Raw genomic sequence first — 21477 nt, 5'->3', positions numbered from 1 at the left:
TCCAGTGCAGCGAGTGCCCGGTAGGATTAGCTGAAGAAGGATGACTGGGCTGGGTTCACTTCTGTCTTCTGCTCTCTGAGCTGATCCTGAGCAGTTGGAGCTACTCTCAAGACTTCGAATAAACAGAAGGAAAGAGAAATATTCAGTAACATTTCAAACATGCTTTTTCCTGGGAGCAAAGACCCTGGCGTCAACCCAGGTGTGTGTTGGAAACAACACTTGCAGCAGACCTGGGTCTGGGCAGTCTGTGACTTATTCTATATGTGTGTGCTAGCTTTTAGGAGTGACAAGAGTGACAGAAAACCTTGCTCTGTGAGGGACCAAGGTATCTCAGATGGTGGTGCAAACAGGGAGCCAGTGTCTACGTTGCCCCTAGGAGGCTGATGACATTCTAAGAAGATCAGAAAAACTGATTTAATATGGTGTTTGTTTTAGGTAGCATATGAGTGTAAGGTTCAATTGATATAATAGTAATTGTATTTTTATGTATGTTTTGTGTATATTTACAGTAGAGTGGCATGCCTTGTAGAATTAATAGTATGCTGGATGTTCAGGGCTATTTTGTAAGGTTTAGGCATAGTATTTTGCATTTGTTTGTAATATGTAATATGACATTTGTTCTGAGGAATTTATATATGTATATACATATATATTTCATATCTTGATCATTTTTTATCTTTCCCCTCCACCCTCTACTTTCCCCCTTCCCCATTTTCAGAAAGTCTACCTCCTTGTTTCCTATCATCTGTCTTTTATTTTGATCTTTAAATTATTTATATTTTGAGTTTAGCATATAAAAAACCATGAAACATTTAACCTCTTGTGTATAGTACAACCACTATGGAAAATCAATATGGAAATGCCTCAACAAATTAAAAATAGAAATTTCATTTGACCCAGCTATACCTCTCCTGGGACTCTTCCTGAAAAAGTTTAATTTATCACATTACAGGGATACGTGTATACCCATGTTTGTAGCAGGGCAATTCACAATAGATAAGTTATGGAAACAGCCTAGATACCCATCAGCACAAGAACAGATTAAAAAAATGTGGTCTATTTACACAATGGAGTATTATTCAGTATGTTACATTTTCATTGGTTGCCATGAGTTATTGGCATTATTTTTCCTGCTGCATTGCTGGTGATGTCTTATCTGAAGCCAAGTTCATGGTCAAAAATGTGTCCTGGCATTATGTATCCAGCCTGGATCATCCTTATAGCTAATAGCTGCATGGATAGCAGGCACACTGTCTTCTTAAAATGAAAAAGAAAATCCAGAACTTCTTCCAAATGTCTCTTTGCTCCCTCTCCTCCTTTTCCCCTCAGGGGAGGACCTGAGTGGTAGAGACAGAGGGTGTTCAGTTTGGGAAGGTTGCAGACAGGGCAGATAGAGGGTGTTATGTCTTGTACCTACATGTTGACCCAAAGCCTATTGCAGTCAGAAGTGGGGAGTTGTGAAGGTGGCTAGATTAAGGTGTGTGAGTGTGGATTAAGGGTATGATACTGGGGTGAAGAGTGTGGACAATAAGAAGTCCTACCCTGGGCATGGGTGGCAATATCCAAAATAGTTGTAGCCTGGATGGGATAAAAGGGAAATGGAGGCTTGCGGCTACTGCTGCTACTTGCTTTCTTCTGCCTGCCACACCATGAACTGTTTCTTATCTGTGATGCCCCTCTGCTATGCCACCCTGCCTTGGAGCCAGTACTGTGGACTGAAACCTCTGCTGTGAGCTGAAATAAACCCTTCCTCCTTTAACTTTGGGTCTTGGGGTATTTTGTCCCAGTAACTAAGACAGAGATGTGGAAGTATGAAAAACTCAAAAGGACCCATGGACCCTGCGGGAGTGTGTGGGCCTCACTTCACTGGAATAAAAAAACAGTGATCCATTTGAAGCTGTGAGGTGGCATTATCAGACGGTGCAAAGTCCGGAGAAGTGGGCAGAGGGTGTGGTGTGAATCTTGGCTTTGCAGTTATTTGCTGTCCCTTTGCTGCCAGCTCCTGGTTTGCAATATGGAGATGATAAGGATGCTCCCTTGAGTTGTCCTGAAGCTAAAGAAGTCATGATGTGTAAAACTCCTGGCATGGAGTAGTGCTCCCTGAGGGCCCCCCACTCGGACTTGTCATTTGGGGGCAGTAGACAGGATGATTAGAGTCTGGGAGAGCTCGGACACAGGGGGCCTGGTTGTAGGATTTTTATGAGACTCCGAGCAGCGGTTCCCAAGGCAGTGGCCTCTGTGTCACATCAACTTTAGAGCTCCTTGGGAGGAGGGGCTGTGATCAGGAGTGTCCTTGTTGCTCCTCCAGCCCAGAGGCTGTGAACCCAGGTGGTAGAAACAGTGCACCCAAGAAGCTTTAGTATAACCTGGGGTTGATGACATTTAGGGATCATTGTACTGTTTGCTTGTTTTAAACATGGTTACTCTAGTGTGTATTAATCAAACAGAAATACATAATTGAACCCAGCTAGGTAGACTTCCTTGAAAATCAAGAGAAAAGTTGCCATCTTCCTAGAGTTTTATGAAGGTTTTAGTTAGGTAGATTTCTTAGGTATTGGAACAGATATTATGGCTATTTGCCTTCGCTTTAAACTCCTTTGGGCTGTATGTCTAAACTGTAATGTTGGGAAAACTCTTTTTTGAGGTACAAAAGTATTCATTCATTATGAATCTCTTTGTGGGCCATAGACACTAAGTACTAAATTCCCCAACAGAATGGAGGCTGCTAGCCAGGGATTATCTAGGACTTACATTTAGGCAGTTTGCAAAACAATTCAGCAAAGTCTATAAAGGCAGTGGGGGGAAATAGTACAGCTTTTTTGTACTGCCAACCAGGTTTGTCACAAGGATTAGTAATTTAGATAGGAACAGCCATGAATCACTGCTTAGAGTTTTGCATTTAATTTTATCCTGGAAGCAATTTCCTTTCAAATTCTTGCGCTGTAGTTATCATTAATGAATTAAACATTATGAAGCCCGGAGAACTACTAATTCATTCTGAAATAAGTAGACATTTAAATCTGAGAAAGAAACCCTAAATTTTTTCAGTGGTGTTTAATATTTTCAGGCTGACAAAAACTGAGATGGTATTTTGTAGATGTAGTTTTCCAGAATGGCTAATGGTAGTCTAGATATGGGGTATATGTGCCCACAACTTAGCTGCAAGTTTTAGGTTATGATACTGTCACAAAGTAAGACACATATATTTTGTCTTCATCCCCAGTTCCTGGCACGCAGCCCCTAAACCCCTTGTGATTCCTTGAGTGATAGGAGTAGCAGGAGCATTTTAAATTTTTAGTCTTTGTTCTTGACACAGAGCTCCTAAAACCTTTGGGACTTCCCTAATTATAGAGCCGAGAGGAGCATCTCTTGTTATTCATCATAAGCTCCTTTCAGATATTGAAAGTTCAGAGTGTATGCTAGTGCGGTGACTGTTGGTGGGCTCTTAGGTAGCTTCAGGATGGATTGGTCACCAGAGGAAGCATCCAACCAAGTTATTAGAACTTGAGACTTTCAGCTCCAACACTGGGGCTGCTGGGAGGAAGGAAGGGCTGAAAATTGAGTTGATCACCAGTCGCCAATTGTTTAATCAGCCATCCTACAAAGTGGAACCCCCGTAAAATTCTACATGGTAAGGTTTGCAGGCTTCCAGCTGGTGTAGATGCTGGGAGGGTGACACCTTGAGAGAGGGTGGTGGGAACTCCGTGTGCCCCTTTCTGCCACACCTTACCTTTTGAATCTTTTCCATTTCACTGTTCTGAATTGTATCCTGTGTAATAGATCAGTGATAATAAACAAACTTCCTGAGCTCTTTGAGGCATTGTGGTTTATCAAATCATTGAGCCCTGTGGAAGTTCAGGGCAGCCCCAATTTATAGGCTGTCAGTCAGAAATATAGGAGGCCTGGTGATCTGTATCTGAAGTTGGGACAGTCTTATGGGACTGACCCCTTACCCTGTGGGTGTGCAGAAACTCTGGGTACTGAGTGTCATAATTGAGTTGAATCCTTTAGATACCCAGTTGATGGCCAGGGGGTTGGTTGTGACAAAGTCTGCACAGCGAGTATCTGAGTGTTCTGGGGTAGAAACAAATCACAGTAGCAAGAGGCATGAAACATGACTGGGTGTTTTTCAGATGGAGAGAGATTAAAATATATGGAAAAGGCAGCTGATTAGAGCCAGAGCTCTCCACCCAGGTTGCTTATCTCTGGTGCTTTTCAGTGTAACCCTTTTGGTCCAGCCTGTTCCTGGGACATTGCCAGTGTGCTTTGGTTCTGCCGCCTTGTAAACACTTACTAAAGGTTACTTGGGGGAAAGGATTCATCTCATCTTCAAATTCACTGGGAACTTGCCAGTCAACGCTCCACCTTGTCAGACACTCTCTAAGTCCAGCTTCAGGAAAACCTGCAGCATGTTGATTGCACTGGGCTGTGAACTTCCTTAAGATGGTTCAAAGATGGAAGCACAAACAGAGAACACAAAGGCTAGAGCCCACATCTCGTGTCTGGGAGATGTGCTTGGCTTTTCCCCCAAACACGTTTCCATGTACAGAGTCGTTAGGAGAATTGGGGGATGGTGTCTATGATAAGGTTACCTGAACAACTGAAAAAGATTAAGGCTTCTAGAATTTAAAAAAAAATATATAATATTGAGGGCTGTTTTGTAGCCATCTTTGCCCTACCCCACCTTTTTCAAAAACATCTTACTTTGTCAACTCACCTCTTTGGGCAGGCTGTGCTCCATCTGAGCCTGAAACCTTGTGTAAGTTGGGGATGATACTTCCTGCTCTTTCTTTGCCACACACATTGTTGTAGATGGAGATGATGGACATCCCCAGTGTGTCTCCTGCTTCCTATAAGCATGGAGGTGAGGGGAAGGAGGAGGGCCTGAAGGGAGGAGGCATGCACTGGGTGTAAATAGGGAGAAGAAAGCCTCAGTTCCCACCCTTTCTACCCTGCTCTCCCCTTGGTCATTGTGTAGAACCTCCAGCTTCCTTTGGAAGGTTCTGAGGGACTCCTTCTTCCCATTGTACCCAACAGGTGACTCCGGCTGTGAAAAGGTTCCTGAGCTTAACAGGTATTTTTCTTTTCCTGTTGTTTACTGCTTTCAAATCCGGAGGTTTTTGTGATTCCTATGTTGCTTGTTTCTTCCCTTATGTTAGTTTCTGAGAGGTAAGTTAACCAGGTACCACAAACTAGGTGGCTTTGATCTTTTTCTGGAGGCTGGGAGGCCTCACTTAAAGGGACATGGGACTGTGGTCCTCAGCCCTGGTAAGAGAGCCTCCTTTTTGCCTCTCTTGCTTTGTTGGGAGTCCTTGGTGACCCCTGATTAGGAGGTGTACCACTGTGCCATCTGCCTCTATCATCCCATGACCATCCCTCCCTGCATGTTTCTCTTCTGTTTTTAAGAAAGCCCATCATGTTTGGCCTAAGGGCCCATCCTAGTCCCATATGACCTCATTTTCACTAATTTCATCTGCAGCTCCCCCATTTCTAAGGGAGGCCACATTCTCATGTACTGGGGGTTAGGACTTCAACATAACTGTTTTGGATACACAACCCAACCCACTACCAACCCTCAAGATGGTCTGATATCGATCCATACTACAGTTCATTTTCTAGGCGGCACATGCCACCCTGGGCAGGGTACAACCCCAACTTTTCCCAGACCTCTGAGCTGTGCTGCTATCGATAATGAACATGCCTTGGTGCCTCTGGAAGCAAGTGTGTGGATGCTTGCAGCACTTCTAAAGCAGCTTGGAGTGTGAATTTGCGTACCCGCCTTCTCATGCTCTGTTGCCTGTTTCACTTAAGCCAGCTAAGCCTGAACCGAGGAGCTCAGATGGTACCAGTGGGAAGTGCAGGAATTCTTCCTGTTTTATTTGAAACAACTGGGTTTAGCAGAAGTACTGAGGTGGGAATTTGATCACCCTGTGTCCTTCTGCTAGGTGAATGAGTACATAGCGTCTTCTGAATAGTGGTGATGACTGGTAGGTACCGGAGGGAGCCACCAACACTTGTCTGTAATAAGGATCATGGCTTCGGGACACCAAATGGGAGCCCTGTGGGTTAGAAAGTGCTTCTTCCGCCCTCCTGGAGTAACTGACATCACCTGGTGCATTCCCCAAATATGAATCATGAAGTAGGAAGAAAGCCAGGAGAACCTGGGGATCATGGTTTTGCTCCTTCTTTGTCAACTGAAGTTAACATACCTTTTTTTTTTTTATTTTTTTTTATGAAATTGGGATCACAGCTTCTCATCTCTATGTAAATAGGGAAATTTACTGTATCATGATGTCTTCAAGGCAATTATTAGCTTGCTGCACGGCAGACTGCAAATAAATAGGGAGGGTGACCACAAGGATGGCCACGCTCCAGCTTTATTGCCACAGGATCAAATGCTTTCAACTGAGATGGAGGGACTTAGTAAGGATAAAGTGTGTGAAGCAAGGGTCCACTGAGGGGCTGCTGCTCTTGTTCTCAGGGCCTACGAAGGAGTGTGAAAGGCTTGTGGGCAGGAGGCCAAGGGGCAAAGTGGTCTGTCGGTGAAACAGGAGAGTTGGAGTGCGGACATTCTTCCAGGTAACAAGTTGCTAAAGAAAGTCTAGGGAGATGGCAGAGGGGAACATTTTAAAAGATGACTGGATCTTAGGGACAGGCTCCTCTTCCTAGGGTGCTGGAGAGACAGGTCCAGGTGGCTTGAGGACAGGAGGGGCTGGCAGGAGTCTAATGAGCTCCATACCTCCTAGAGAGGTGATCCAAGAACACACTCAAGTGCTGAGGAGCCTCGGGCAAAAGGCCACAGCTGAGCAATAGTCAGTAGGACCCAGGTGCAATTCAGGAGGGCTATATCAGAACTATCTAGATGCCTCTGTCAGAGTTAGTTCTGGAACCTGGACTGCGTGGGTGCCTAAGTGGCTTCCAATTGTGTTTCAGCCTGGGCCAGGCGCTCGTCTTTCCCAGCTCCCGGCAAAGGGTGGCTGACTTCATTCATTTCAACAGATTTAATGGCATAGAAGACTCAAAAATCAAGCTACACTCATTCCCCACTATTTTACCATTGAGCAGGAGTGTTGTGTTGCTGTTCTTGTTTTTGGCCGATTATTTAAAATACATTATTTTGGAAGCAGTCTTGAATGTAGAATGTAGATGTCCATGACAAATTTAGTTTAAATGACTATTGATTAACAAGGCACAGGCTGAAAGGTGCTGGGTGGCAGGCTGTCACCCGAAACAATGAACAAAGGTACGCACTCCCACTTTTCATGGCTGCTGGACCCAGAAGACACGGAGCTGCAGTGTGGGGATATTTGTTCCTCCTGAGTCCTGAGTGATCAGAGCATGGTCTTGAAACAGAGGGGTTGGTCGTGTAGAAGAAGTGCCAGTGAGTAAGGTGCAGCATCACACCAGTAATAATAGACTGGGGAAGATTCTTTCGGCTGTTGCTGCTTGTAGCAAAAAATGCCACTTTTGTAACTATTGAACATTTGCTTCATTTTCCAGGATTGACACTAGAGTGTTCTGAAGCTACAAGGGTTCAAAAGCAAGTCCCAGGCAAAATATCTGACAGCTTTTAATAGAAAAATGAATTTTAGTTTTACCATGAAAATAAAATCATGTGGTTCCAGTGTGTCATTGTCCTGGAGCAGGCATTGAAATAAGCAATTTGTTGATCTGGAGTTTTGTGAAGACTTGACTTTGTGTTTTTGTTATTGTTGTTTGTTTCTTTTTCTTCTTTTTTTTGAGACAAAGTCTTGCTATGTAGTTCAGACTGGCCTTGAATTTACTTGTGTAGCTCAGGCTGGCCTTGAACTCACAACAATCCTCCTTCTTCAAGCTCCCAAGTGCTGTGATTACAGGCGTGTGCCACCACACCTGCCTAAAATTTTATTTTGAGATAGGGTCTTGTTAAGTTGTACTGGTTGGCCTTGAACTTGCAGCATTTGAATAGTTGAGTTACAAATGTGTACCACCATGACCGGCATGCCTCAGTTCTGTCAGCTGCGCTCCGTCTTACAGTGCTGATGGCAATCCTGACAATAAAGATTGCCTTATTATATAATTGATAGGGTGGAATTGTTAGCACAAAGGTAAAAGGTCAGATTCTGTTTTATGCCAGTTCCTTTGCACCTATATTAATTATATTCACTCCAGAGTTTTGACTAAAAAGTGCTTTTTTCTCCTTGTTTTACTGCTTAATTAATTTAAAATGTTGTTCTGAGTAATGGCACTGTATGTAGCTGAGGACTGCTAGGAGAGGAAGGATTGTGCATAAAGGGGTTTGTAAATAATGCGTAAGGGACGCTCTTGTGATAATTATGGCTACTTGAAGATGGGTTTTATAGCAAGTCCTCAATTTTCCTGTCACTTTTTCCCGGGCTCTTCCACTTAAGCAAGAACATTTGTCCCATGGAGTGAGCCGTTCAGGGAACTAAATCCCTAGAGAAGGCAGCAGCTCTGGGAATCCACTTTGTGTTTTGTGTTTCTTTTCCTAACTTCTAAGATCCTCGAAGGTATAAAGATCGCGGAACATCCTTAGTGAGGACATGGAGCCCGTGAGGATGACGGGAGGAAGATGTAGCAAATCTCCCGCACACGCCACTTTCCTCTGCTTGACCCTCAGAGGCCAGAAGGGTCCCAGCCGTGACTGTGTTGAATTTGCGTCCCAATACTGTGTGCCACCCACACATCCCTGCTGAGTCCGTTCCCGGAAGGCTCTGAGTGCTGAAGGCAGCGTATGTGAACAAGCCTCTTCTGCAGACAAATTTCCCCATGGGGGACTTCTTGCAAGTAAGCTCTTGGGATCCCCCGGCTTTGCAGCTTTCCCAGGAGAGAACCCCATTGTGTATCTCACCATGCTGTTTCCATCTTAGGTGTGTTCTCCAGCATTTAGTTTTTAAAAGTATTGAATATTGGCTTCATTATTATCACTTTACTCAGTGACTCAATTAGAATCTAATTTCAGGTAGAAATCAGCCAGTGAATTTGGTTAATGGATCTTTTGGAAGCTTTTAGAGTCACAATTGGAAAAGACTTTGGAAGGTCATTGTGTCCAGCATTCTCACTTTATGAATATTAACCCTGACACCCAGAGAAGTTGAGTGACCGGTCTAGGGTTGCACAGCAAGTTCATGGCAGAGCTGAGACTAGACCGAGGTCTCTTCCAGTGCTAGCATGCGGGGAAGCATCAAGTGGTCATGAAGTATGTGTAGTAATGAACTTTGGCCGGTGTTCAGTGTTTCACTTTAGCCAGTTTAGTTTTGAGGCTATCGTGATGCAAAACTGATGGATTAAAAGAGCTAGGACAAGTTGATTTTATTACATTTTTATGGTTGATTCTGGTAAACCAGAATTCTTGATGCTGCTGGCCTTATGGAAAAGCTTGAAGAAATACATTGGATTATTTTCCGAGTTAGTAACAGCACCTCTGTCTTCCTTAGATGTCAGGGAATCTTCCTGCCCCTTAAAATCACTTCACACCCTGGTTATAATTATTTATGATGGTGGCTTCAGACCATGGATTTGGTAGAAACACAAGCCACACAGTAAATTCCAGGACCTCTTCCTTCCCACCACCATTAACTTATTTATAATATTGTGGTGGTTCGGATTTTTCCAGATAACCTTTATAAGTCCTATCTGTTGTTATTGTACAGTTTTTGAGACGGAGTACATGAGTTATCTGCAGTCCAGGAAAATCATGTAACTTGCTGCTGTTATGCCTGATGCTGCATTGATTTCCCCCCCACTATTTTCACATCAGATTGAACACAGACATAGGCAAAGCATAAGCTTGGCACTGAGACTTGCTTGGCTTGTTTACTTTCTCCCATTGCTAGGTGGCTATGATTCAGCACTGGGTTCTTTTCCCCCTTATGAGCCAGTGAAAGGAGAGGGATGAAATCCCAAGTTATCGATAGAAGTGGAGCCATTATAGTAGGATATACTGTATGTAGAAAATAGGACTGTCTCCTAATTACTCCACCTAAAATACTACCCCATTTGGGAGGACACTAGCTGGTTCTCTGCATGCCCACCTCTTTAGTTCCCTTGTTGGTGAGGAGAGAGAAACAGTTGCGGGAAATCACGGAGGGGTCGGTTTCCTCTGCCATTCTCAGTAGGTTGTGTTAAATGTAGAAGAGAGCAATGTGAACTATTTGTCCTCGAGACTTTTGCTGTGGATGTCGGTGTCAGAGCAGGTTCAGACTGTTATGCTTTCCCAAAGCTGAGGGCTTGCTGTTTTCTTCCTAAACCTTCTTGCATGACTGCTCTCAGATGGACCTGGGAGTCTGGATAATGACTTGCTGGCCTCACTGGGCTTGCCGGCTCTGTTGGATCACGCAGAACAGCTTGCTGGAGGGGGGTTTACCAGTGTGGGGCATGGAACTGCTGGTTTCTATTTGGCATAATTTGCTGAGAAGCAGAGGAATAACCGAGTCTGAGTGAAAATGCTTCTCATTAACAGCATGGTAAGAGGTCGGAAAAGAAGAAATTTATCACAAAAAACAATGCCTTATCATGGGGGTGGCAACAAAGTGCAACAGAAAGAAAGTGCGGCTTCCGTTGGGCATAGTGGTGCACACCTGTAATCTTTGCATTCTGGGAGGCTGAAGCAGGAGGATTGAAAATCCAGGCCCAGCCTGAAAAACTCAGTGACTTAGCAAGGCTCTCCCTCAAAAATTAAAAAAAAAAAAAAAAAAAAAGGGCTGGGGATTCAGCTCAGTATGAGACTCTGACTGCAATCTTTAGTACTGCCACAAAATAAAAAAGGAGACAAAAATGAGACTTGGAGTTGAGAGATTAGGTTTGTTTGTCCCTGACCTAGAGAGCTGTAGGACCCGGACAAGTCCTACAACCCCGAGCCTGAGTTTGTTCAACTGAAGAATGGTCCTCTTGGGCAAGGGGATGGGCACAGCCACAGGGTGGTGATGCTGGTTTGCCTTCCTTTCTGACAGGCTGAATGACATCCTCTGAAGATGTTCTCGGCCTAATCCCTAGGCCCTGTGGCTATGTCAAAATAGAGGGCAAAGAAGTTTCATGAAAGTGATCAGATTAAGTGTCTTTGGGTGGCAAGTTTTCCGGGTTATCAGGGTTTTCTGGGTTATGTGGGTTATTGGGGTTATCGGGGCTGCCCAGGATAATCACAAGCGTCTTCACAAAAGGGAGGCGGGCAAGTCAAAGTGGGTCTAGGAGAGGGGACGGAGCAAGGGGTTGAAGTACATGCAGAAGGGCCCGAAGGCCAAGCGTGCTGGCAGCCCCTGGAAGCTAAAAAAGGTGAAGGAACAGATGCTCCCCTCAGAGCCTCTAGGAGGAACCCTGCTGATTTAGCCTGGGGAGACTAATTTTAGCGCCTTCAGATCTATAAGATAATAAACTCACGTTGTTTTAAGGCACTAAATTTGTTGCAATTTGTTGCAGCAGCAATAGGAACTAAAACATTGACCTATCCCACAGTTCTTATAATGGTTTTAAATGTGACACTGCATCCTCTATGTTTATAAATTACAAAGTGCTATGCTGATGTTATCACTTGGAAAATCAATATCTTATATTCTTCTAGATTTCCAGGTTAAAATGGTTAAGTCAGGAAGAGCAGAGAACAATAATACAGACTTCTCAATTATGTAATGCATAGATTGTGTCTGCAAGTATTAAGCCCATGGCATCAAATAATTCTTAATTGTGAAACTATTCCTGGTCGTTAGCACCTGTGACAGAGTTTTTGAGAGGAGCGGGCAGGTGTGTGTCTTGCTTTCTGTACCTGTGGATGTCAGCGTGGATGGTCTGGAGGATCACCTGGTGAGATCTTAAAAGCCCTGATGTCCAGGTCGTAGTTTCCTCCCAGACGATTAAATCAGAGGCTCTGGACGTAGAAGAACATGAAAATCGTTAAGCCTCTCCTGGTGATAGCAGCGTGCAGCTGAGATTGAGACCCGCCACAGAGGTGTCGCTGTGCAGGGAGGTTATAAATCAACTCTCACTGGAGACTGGCAATCTGCGTGCTCTTTTGAGTTTTGGGGGAAACGCTCTGTCAAGGACTCTGTCTCCTCTTTCAGTGATATACACAGATCGGTTTGTGAGCTGTAGTGTAACTCAGGCAAAGAATGTGAAAGTATTAGTTACTCGCCACTTCTGAGCATGTTTAACAAACAAATCCCTGTCCCCTGATGGCAAGCACAGTTTTAATCAGCAAACACTTTTTATTGCACAGAGGTTTATGAAAAGCACGAGTGAAGGAGAAAAAAGGAAAACAGGAGATTTTCTTCTCAAAGGGGTGAGTCTCTCGTAAAGTATTACATACTCCTTTTAGTTATTTCCTACGTCCTTATGCTTCCCGTTTGGAGGAGAAGATAATCATTTTTAAAACTCTTTCTTGGAACCACTGTTTCCAAGGGCTGTGGTCTTTGAAAACTGCCATCGCTGCCCTCCCTGGATGTTTGGAGCTGTGATGTGCTGCTGAGGCCAGCCCTGGGCTGCCTGTCACTGAGAGAACAGCCTGACCTTTGACAGCAGGTGACATTGTCTGCCTTCTGCATGTCACAGGGAGAATATTATAGACAGAATTATTTTTATAAGTGACAAGGTACTGGACAGATGTTGCTGTTACATTTTCAAAGGGACTTCTGGGTTGTAGCTGGAAAGGTGATACCCTGTAGATGAGCTTAATGTTCGTGTATAAGAACAGACGAGGGTCCTTATTGCTCAGGATTCTAAGAGAGTGAACAAGTAGATACTGGCTCTGGCACTGCGTAGCTTCTTACTAGTCATCTAATCTGCTGGGTTTCATTTTCTCACCTGTAAATAGAAATATTAATGCTTTTAAAAATGGTTCTAATGTAATTAAATCCTCCCCCTCCTCCTGCTTTTTGTGCTTGGTATAACATCAGTCTTTGCACTGAGCTACATCTCCAGCCCTTTTCTTATTTTGAGATAGGGTCTTGCTAAGTTGCTGATTTGCCAGGCTGAGCTCAAACTTACAATCCTCGTGCCTCAGTCCCCCAGAATGAATGTTTTGAGTTTTAAAAGGTTTACTGGGTGAATCTGAATGTATAGATAGTCCAGATTATATTATCTCCATTTAGATCTTGGCTCTGAAATTTACTGAGGAACACTGAGGTAATTTCCTCATCTGTAAAATGGGTGAATAAGATACCCTCCCAGAGGCCTACTGTGAAGAATAGGGAAGGCACCCTATCCCTGCTCTTCTTCCCTCTCACTGTTGAAGCTGGGGCAGTTCAGGAGCTTGGATAAGCGCCCCTTTGCCTCCTCCCTAGTGCTTTCAACAAACATTTGTTGGACTGCTCCTCCTGGTAATAAGCACACTACAGATGCACTGTGAAAATGTAGATATACAGTTTGTGCAAAGTAGACTTTCTTATCAAGGACTGTACTTGTTGGACGTTTGATCTAAAGTCATGACACACAGAGGTGAGTGGGAAGGAGGGATGAGGTAAGGCTGTCCTTGCTAGATAGGAAGTGTAAGTACTTAGATGGTCATTTGTACTAACTAGAGTCAGATCATGAGAAGTTTCTTAGAATTGTGGCTCTCAGTAGATGGCCTGGGGAATGAAGCAGAGAAAGATTTTTGGCATGTTGCTGGTGCCTCAGGTGATCCTCTGGGGAGAAACCATGGCTTTCTGACCTGATCCGCAGCACCATCAATCACGTCCCAATGTGACTGGGGTGACGGGGCTTTTCCATATGCCCGGCACTGTGCTAGCTGTTGCAGCTGTGTGCGTGGTCCTTGCCCAGATGGGGCTTCCTAGGTATCTGGAGACTTCACAATCTAAGGCTTGATGCACTTCCAGTGCTTGGAGGAGCCCGAGTAAACCTTCACCAGATTGCTGAACTTCAAAAAGAGATTGAGTAAACCATAAAGTTGTGTCTTTTAACCTCGTTTCTAGGTTCCATTCACAAACAGGGTTACTGTGGTGTCATAAATATATACCTTTTTCATAGAAAAGGGTGGAAACTCGAAAGTTTTTTCAAGATTCCCTTAGTACAGATTTCTTGCGCTCTAATTAAGTATATGTAGCTTGAGCCTGCCTTCGGTTTTATTAGTCATTAGAGCTGTTCACTAAATTTCATGGTGATCATGATAGCCATGTGGTTTATTTTTAACTCCGCTTTTTAAGACTGAATAAGAATTATTTAAAGATGCAGAATAATTCTACAAGATGCTCCAAGGAATTTTGTTCTTGCACGAGTTTCACTTAAAAGCGTTTATGAGAAATGATGAGGGGGATAGTGATAACGACAGCATTTTTCTTTAAGTGCTTTTTCTGTGCCAGACGCTATGCCGTGAGCTTTGTGCACGTTTTCTCATTTCATCCCCCAGCAGCTGTAGGAGGTGATATTTTTCTTACTTCTCATGTTTTACAGAGGAGGGGCATGAAGCCACAACAAGGTTAGACAACTTGCCCAAGTTCAAAAGGCTTGCCAGGGAAAGGTCTGCCATTTAATTCCAGAGGGCGCTGACTCTTGTGTGCTTTCAACACTATTTTATTACTGCTTCAGGCAAAACCCACAGTGAAGAGGTTAGGAGGGAAGGAGGAAGGATGTATTAGCCAATACAGTCAGGTCTGATGGAGAGGCATCCTATTTAGATATGTTAGTGATAGGGGTACTGAGCACTGAGCTCACTCAATCCCCAAGAGTACCTGTTAGGACTTATCCCAGAAGCTAGGTGCTCCTCAGACTCACTTGGGGAGGATCTCAATCACCCAGTCGGGCACTTCCAAATTACCCGATGATGGAGAGATCCGTTTTGTGTTGGGTAATCTGAACTCATAGGTTAAAAATTTGGGTTACATTCTAAAGCTTATTTGTACGTATTTCAGAAACCTTCCCAGGCTGTGGTGTTAGTTTGGCAGTCACTTGGGGAGATGACTGCAATTTAATAATTAATTCCTCCTTTGTGTGTGTCCGTTGGGAGGAATGGGTGTTAATAGTACCTAAAACTTTGTAGGTATTCCTTGTAGTTGCTCGCTTATGACACATTTGACATAATTTTAGAAAAAGGAGCCAAGTTCTCAGAACTATAATCATGGGTCCAAGGAAGTCCCTCAAGGTCAACTTCAACATAGGGAAATTGGAGGTTTTTAATATAAGGAAACTCATATGAGACAGAATTGGGACCTAGTTTTTCTGTGTTGCAGAAAAAAATATCTTGCAAAAATATTAAGCAGCGCGGAAAACTTTGAGTGATGTGGTGGGAGAGAGAAAGGGAAAGGTAGGACAGAGTCCGTAAGTGCCTGCCCTTCCTGCCGCCTCACGGGCTGAGGTAGCTGGTGGAGAGAAGCCCAGAGACACTCGTGATTTGAGCCCTTGCTGTGTGCCACGTACAGTTCTTGATTCTGGGGACAAAGCAGTGACAAGACATGTGAAGCTGACATTCCAAGGGGGCAGGGTGACTCCACACAAAGTGAAATAGGGAGATGACATTAGGTGTGAGAAAATTATACGTGTGGAGAAAAATAATCAAAGAGATGGGGAGAGGGCATGCTGGAAGACATTGCCATGTGTAAAAAGGCCACAGGGAAGGCCTGGAGAAAATGCCATGTGAGCACAGACTTGGAGATGAAGAGGAAAGACATCAGCAGAGAGAAAAATGAGTAGGCAGGCCAGGGCTTGGTGGCCAGTAAGGCTGGAGTGGAGGAAGCTGGGCAGGGCAAGTGGGGCGGCCTTGGGGCAGGATGGCCGGATGGTGTGAGAGCGGTGGAGTGCACTTCCTGTAGATGAGCGGCTGCTGTAGGGCAGAGGAGGACAGTGAGCTCGGACACGGGTTGGGCCTTCTCCCTCTGGTGCCTGCTACCAGGAGACTGGGGCACAGAAGGAGATAAACTGGAGCCAGGCCAGGCTGTTGCCAAAATTCCCAGTGACAGGAATGGTGCTTGAACTAGAGAGGAGTGATTGGATTATTTAAGGTGGAGTCTATAGGGTAAGCTGGATGTGAGAGGGGAGTCTTAGACAGGATTTTAAGGTTTCGACCTGAATAGCTGGGAGGGGAGTTGCTAATAACTGAACAGGACTATGGAAAGAACAGCTCTAAGGGGGGTTGGGAGGACACCAAGAACTCTTTTGGACGCATTAACTTTGAGAAAACCCTGGTAGTAACTTCAAAGGTGTGACCACTATTGGTGTTTGAATGGCACTTTTACATTAAAAATAATATCACTCATGGTAGCTTCTTTTCTCTGAGGTGTGTTTTATGAAAAATATTTGTTTATCCCATGGATATGGCAGTGACTTTGATTTTTGCCTCAGAGCAGAATATGCAATGGCTGTGTTTCCCACGGATTCAAAACCAGTTCAGCATAATTAAGATTCCAGGACACTTAGGGGGATTTTTTTTTTTTTTTTTACTGAGCCAGGAGAGACTTTTGCCACTTTTACTAGCTCTGACTGTAAGCACACTCAACCTTTTGAAGACCGCAGCTGAAGGTTCTGGCATTGTGCAGTGAAGGGTCCAAGTTGGCCCCAAACGCAGACCCCATGCAAATGGAATAGCACATTTAGCACCGCCCACTGTCTCTCTGTGTTAAGGCTTTGATGCCTGTTCATTTGCTGTGCTTGACTGATTAATTGAACACAGGGCTTTGCATGTGCTAGGCAGGCACATTACCACTCAGCTATACCCGCAACCCTATTTTTGCTTTTAAATATTATTCTGCTGTCTGTTTCAGTTCTTTTTCCTCTACTTCTTTCTTTTGGCTTATTGAAAATTCTGTTTTCTTGATGGCTGTACTGTAGTTAGTCCCAATAATGAAGTTATATTTTAAGTAGAGGGAAAGGACTCCAGTATTTCTTAAGCAGCTAGTGTATGTGCTACTGGGATGAACATTTTACTAGTTGCCCCTATTTTATCCTCAGGACAGTATTTTGAAGTAGGTAAGGTTATCTCTGAATTACAGATAAGGAAACTCATAATGTGGTTGTATGACTGCACAAAGCTATGTAGCTAATTTGTAACAGAGTTGAGATTCAAATCCAGACTGGGACCTTGACTGGTCAAGCAAAGTTCTCTCTTTAGGCAGTTGAGTAACTCTAGATGTCAATCGGTTGCATTGTCTAGCTTTCTTCTTGTTGAAGGAGAGAGAGGTATTATTATTTCTGTGCCTGGTGCTCCCTTCACAAATTTTTAAAAGTTTTCTAGAATATGTGCCAGGTGTCTGGGCAGTGTTGGGGTAGGTAGCAGCAGTATGTATGGGGCTCTTCACTCTAGCTGGCATCCCTTAAGGACCTGCTGGACAGACAAGCAGGAAGGAAGGTATAGGTGCCTGGTGAGGCTATATCTGTGTGTCCGAGATGCCCTTCCCCACTCACCTCTAAGTTAAAGGATTGTCCAGACCAAGCAGGTGGAGAAAGAAGCTCTGAGCTGCAGGAGTAGAGGCCTGAAGAGAGAGTCATGGATGGGCCAGAAGTAATGAAGTGACTGAATCAGAGGAGGCTGCACAGGCAATGGTGGTGAGAGGGAGGTGAGGAGGAAGCCGATTCCTCGGCAGTAAAGGACTGATGTACTTTGACTTATTTCATGATGCCATAGCAGACTCCCAAGATAGTTTAAAAGGCAAAAGTGGGAGAGTTCCTCATTGGACTTAGAAAGTGTGTGTCATATTCTGTTTGAGCTGCTGTAACAGTCGGGTAGATTGGGTGGCTTACAAATAGAGATTTATAGGGGCTAGGGATCTAGCTCAGGGGCACAGCACCTTCCTGTCAAGTGCAAAGTCATGAGTTTGATTCCCGGTACCGGAAGAAAAACAAAACAAATAGAGATTTATTTCTCAGAGTTCCATACGCGGGAAGCCCAAGATCAGGCAAATTTGACTGTTGAGGTCCCACTGCCTACTTCACATGTGACGCATCCTAGCTGTGTCCAGACATGGCAGGAGTGGTGAATAAGCTCCTTTGGGTTTGTTGCATAAAACAACTAGTCCCACCCACAAGGGCTTCACTCTCATCATCCAATCACCTCCCAGAAGCCATTTCCTGGCACCTTAATGTGGGTGAGTTAGTTGCAAAATATGCATATTAAGTGCATATTGAGCCTGTAGCAGTGTACATTGGCCAAGGTTTTCAACCCCCCCCAACTTTGTTGGTAAAAATGAACAGAACTTTGCGCATCCTAGGCCAGTGGTGGTGAACTGGCAGTACATGTGCCTCACAGGGCTATTTTTGTCATTGAAAACACTAAAAGATTCATCACCAGTGTCGTAGGCAAATGCTCTACCATTGAGCTACATCCTAGTCTCCTGGCTAAAGTTTTGAATGGCTTATGGTGCAGCTCATCACATGGAAGTGGTTACTGACAGGAGGTGTTTTTCTTATTAGTACATGTTTATAAAACACAATACTTACATTCCTTGTGAGGAATTAGTACATATGCATAATACATCTTAACTCCCCCCTCCCATCCATCTCTTGAGCACCTTCCTTTTTGGGGTGCATATTTGCAGTATATAATGTCTGCATTCCATGTGTGGCATTGGTACACATCTGAATTCCTTTTTTCATCTCCTTTCCTTCCCCTTCCCCTTCCCCCTCCATCTCTTGATCCCCTTCCCCTTTGAGAAAGGTCTATCTCCCTACTTCCTATTGTCTGTCTTTTAGTTTGCTCATTATTTACACTTTGGCTTTTTCATGTAAGAGAAACCATGTGATATTTAAGCTTGTGTGTCTGATTTATTTCACATAAAGTTATGGCCTCAAAGTGCATCCAATTCTCTATAAATGACTCAAGTTTTTCTTTACTTTAACTGGAAGTCTTGTCATTCTGGCAGTGCCTTGAAGAGGGGGACTGTGAGTACAGAGTACTCTATAGTCCTGTTTTTTTCTTTTTCTTTTTTTTTTTTTTTTTTTTTGGTATAGTCTTGTTTTGATAGAAGGTTGATTTCACATAAACCCAGCAGTGTCTTACATTATGAATATATCTACTCATATAAAATGAACTGAAATTAGAACTTTCAGAAGCTACTTTAAGGGAAGCAACCTTTTGGACTATAAATTTCAAGCTTCAGCATCTATCTAGAAGAGCTGTTTTCCAGCACAAACGTCGTGTGAGTGTGAGTGGCGGCCTGCGAGGCCTGTACTGGATGCGCAGGTGGCATGGGCTGGCATGTACGGCTGGCAAGAGATCTAGCATTCTGAGCACACTTCATTGTTTAATGAGGTTTTATCAGAGATCCTTAGCATTTCCCTTCTTAAATAGCACAGTCCGAAATGTCACCTCTACAAGTGAATAAGAAAATCATCTTAACCCAGCCTCCCTATTAATGTGAAAATCCTACAGGGTTGCCATTTTCAGTCTGCGGGTCTGCTGATGGCCCTTGGGAGGAGCAGGTGGAATAAAATGAATGAAATAGATTCTTTGTTACTTGGTCTACATGCATTGCTAATCACTAGGGTGAGCAGGTAAATAAATGCCTGTTTTGTAAGGCCACTGTGGATATCTAAAGACCATCAGAGCCTTTAGAAACCAGGTTAAAATGCATTTTACATACAGTTTCTTGAGAATTCAAGTTCATTGCTCACACTGGAGTTAGAGGTGTTAAGCTCTTACGACCTACAGATCTATGTTATTGTTACTTTTACTCTCTCATAATCTTTAGAGTTATTAGGTAGCCACAAGACAAATAATTCCTTGGTCTGTTTGAAGTCAACTTTTTAGATAAAAAATGCTGCTGTGAATATTCTGCAGTCCCAAACAATTATAAATAATACACAAACAACAATAACAATAAGCTTGCAAAAAAACTCCACGGTAGCTGGTGTGGCTTTGTCTGCCAGATCAAAATACTGAATGGTTTCCTTTTGCCATGGTGAAAGTTACTGTATTTATGATTCCTCAATACTTGATTACTCATATCTCCTCTCGGGTTAGTTGTGCAACATTCTGTGGGAGTTTGCTCCTGAATTTGACTTTGGCTTTCATGTAAAATGGTGAGTACCACTGGGCTTGCCAAAGTTTTAAACCCGTGCCTTTAGACACCTCTATGCTGTAGGAGCCCACTTTATTATTTATTTACTTGTTTTAACTTGTTTGTTTATTATGGCGGAATACACATAACATAAAATTATCAATTTAACTATTTTTACATGTATGGGTGAGTGGTATTAAAGACCCACATTTCACATTCCCTGCAACCACCATTCTATTTTCGGTCTCTGATTTGTTCGGTGCTGGGATCAAACCCAAGACCTCACATGTAATAAGCAAGAACTCAACTACAGAGGTATGTCACTAACCCTATGACTTTTGACTGTTATAATTACTTCTTATTAGTGAAATCATACAGTATTTGTCCTTTTGTGATTGGCTTATTTCATTCACTCTCATGTCCTCAAGATTCATCCCTGCTTTCATGTGTCAGAATTTCCTTCTTTTAAAGGCTGAATAATACTCCATTGTATGGATATGCCACATTTCTCTGTTCATCTGTCTATGACAACTGGATTTTTCATGTTTTGATTATTATAACTAATACTACTATGAACACAGGTGTTTAACTATCTCTTTACGACTCTGCTTTTGATTCTTCTGGGTATATACCCAGGATTGGAATTGTTTCATATGATTACTCTGTTTTTAAATTTTTGAGGAACAGCCATACTGTTTTCTGTAGTGCCTGGAAACAATAGCTCAGAATCCCAAAGAATGTTAACATCTAATTTGGTGATGTTTGAAGCACCCCATTGGCTTAAGTCATTTCTGGTGAGAACTGGCTTATCTGTACAGTGTGAATGCGTTGAAAAGACAATAGCTTTCAGAATTGCTCAACAACCTTGCATGGGGCATTTTAAAATCTTGCCATGAGGCCGGGCCTGAACTTGAAAGTGCAGGACAGTTGGGGGAAGCTCATCTAAGCCATTTCCACTCTGCAGGCTGTGGTGCAGGGGTTGCATCCAGTCGTGGACCGGAAGAGACACAGTGAAGCGCCAGGAAAGTGCTTCATAGGGAAGCACTGACCTTCTGTCATGCAGGGAAGGGCCAGAGAGCCTTGCTGGTCCCAAGTTTTGTGAAAACAATTCTTTAGGGAAATGAAGCCCTTATAATGATTGCCTGGAGTGTGACAGCTGCCAGGCTTGTTCAAGCAGTGACAGCAGGCTCCAAAAGAGAAACAGGCCCCGGGAACACGAGAGAATGTGTTCTGTTTTTCTTTTGGTTTGCGGTCAGCTGTCAATTAATAGAACTGTGCTAGAAAACGAGGCCACAAAGGGTCTTTCAGGAAATGTTCATAATGTGGAATTATTCTGACCCTCATTGTGTTGGTTAGAAAATGGAACAATAGCTTGTTCATAACAAATTCTTTAGTAGGAAAAATGTAATAAGTGGAATTGCAGCTTACCAAAGCAACTGTGAATATGATAAATGGGTTGAAAATAAATGAACCTCTAAAAACTAACTTAGGACAGAGTTTAACTTTGTGATTTGCTCTCGTGTTCTTTGTGCTAGCTGTATTTTATTTTGTGTTGCTGGGAATC

At 43.5% G+C, this 21477-nt stretch overlaps 1 protein-coding gene across 5 annotated transcripts in view; it reads left to right on the top strand.

The window, feature by feature from the left end:
• The window catches only part of Rnf152 (ring finger protein 152), a 72085-nt gene that overhangs the window by 24179 nt on the left and 26429 nt on the right, over positions 1-21477 (top strand). The window contains exon 1 of one of the 5 annotated variants that reach the window (XM_005373014.2): positions 5058-5074. The exons of 3 other annotated variants lie outside the window; for them this stretch is intronic. The gene's annotated coding sequence lies outside the window, so the exon portion shown is untranslated. Of the gene's footprint in view, positions 1-5057; positions 5075-20155; positions 20229-21477 lie in introns of those variants that run through there. One more of the 5 variants, XM_013511141.1, reaches the window with a different exon arrangement.

This window comes from Chinchilla lanigera, unplaced genomic scaffold (genome assembly GCF_000276665.1).
Source record: "Chinchilla lanigera isolate Chin_1 unplaced genomic scaffold, ChiLan1.0 scaffold00001, whole genome shotgun sequence".
NCBI classification, from domain to species: domain Eukaryota; kingdom Metazoa; phylum Chordata; class Mammalia; order Rodentia; family Chinchillidae; genus Chinchilla; species Chinchilla lanigera.
Note: the sequence above shows the minus strand (reverse complement) of the source record. Positions and strands in the feature narration are given on the sequence as shown.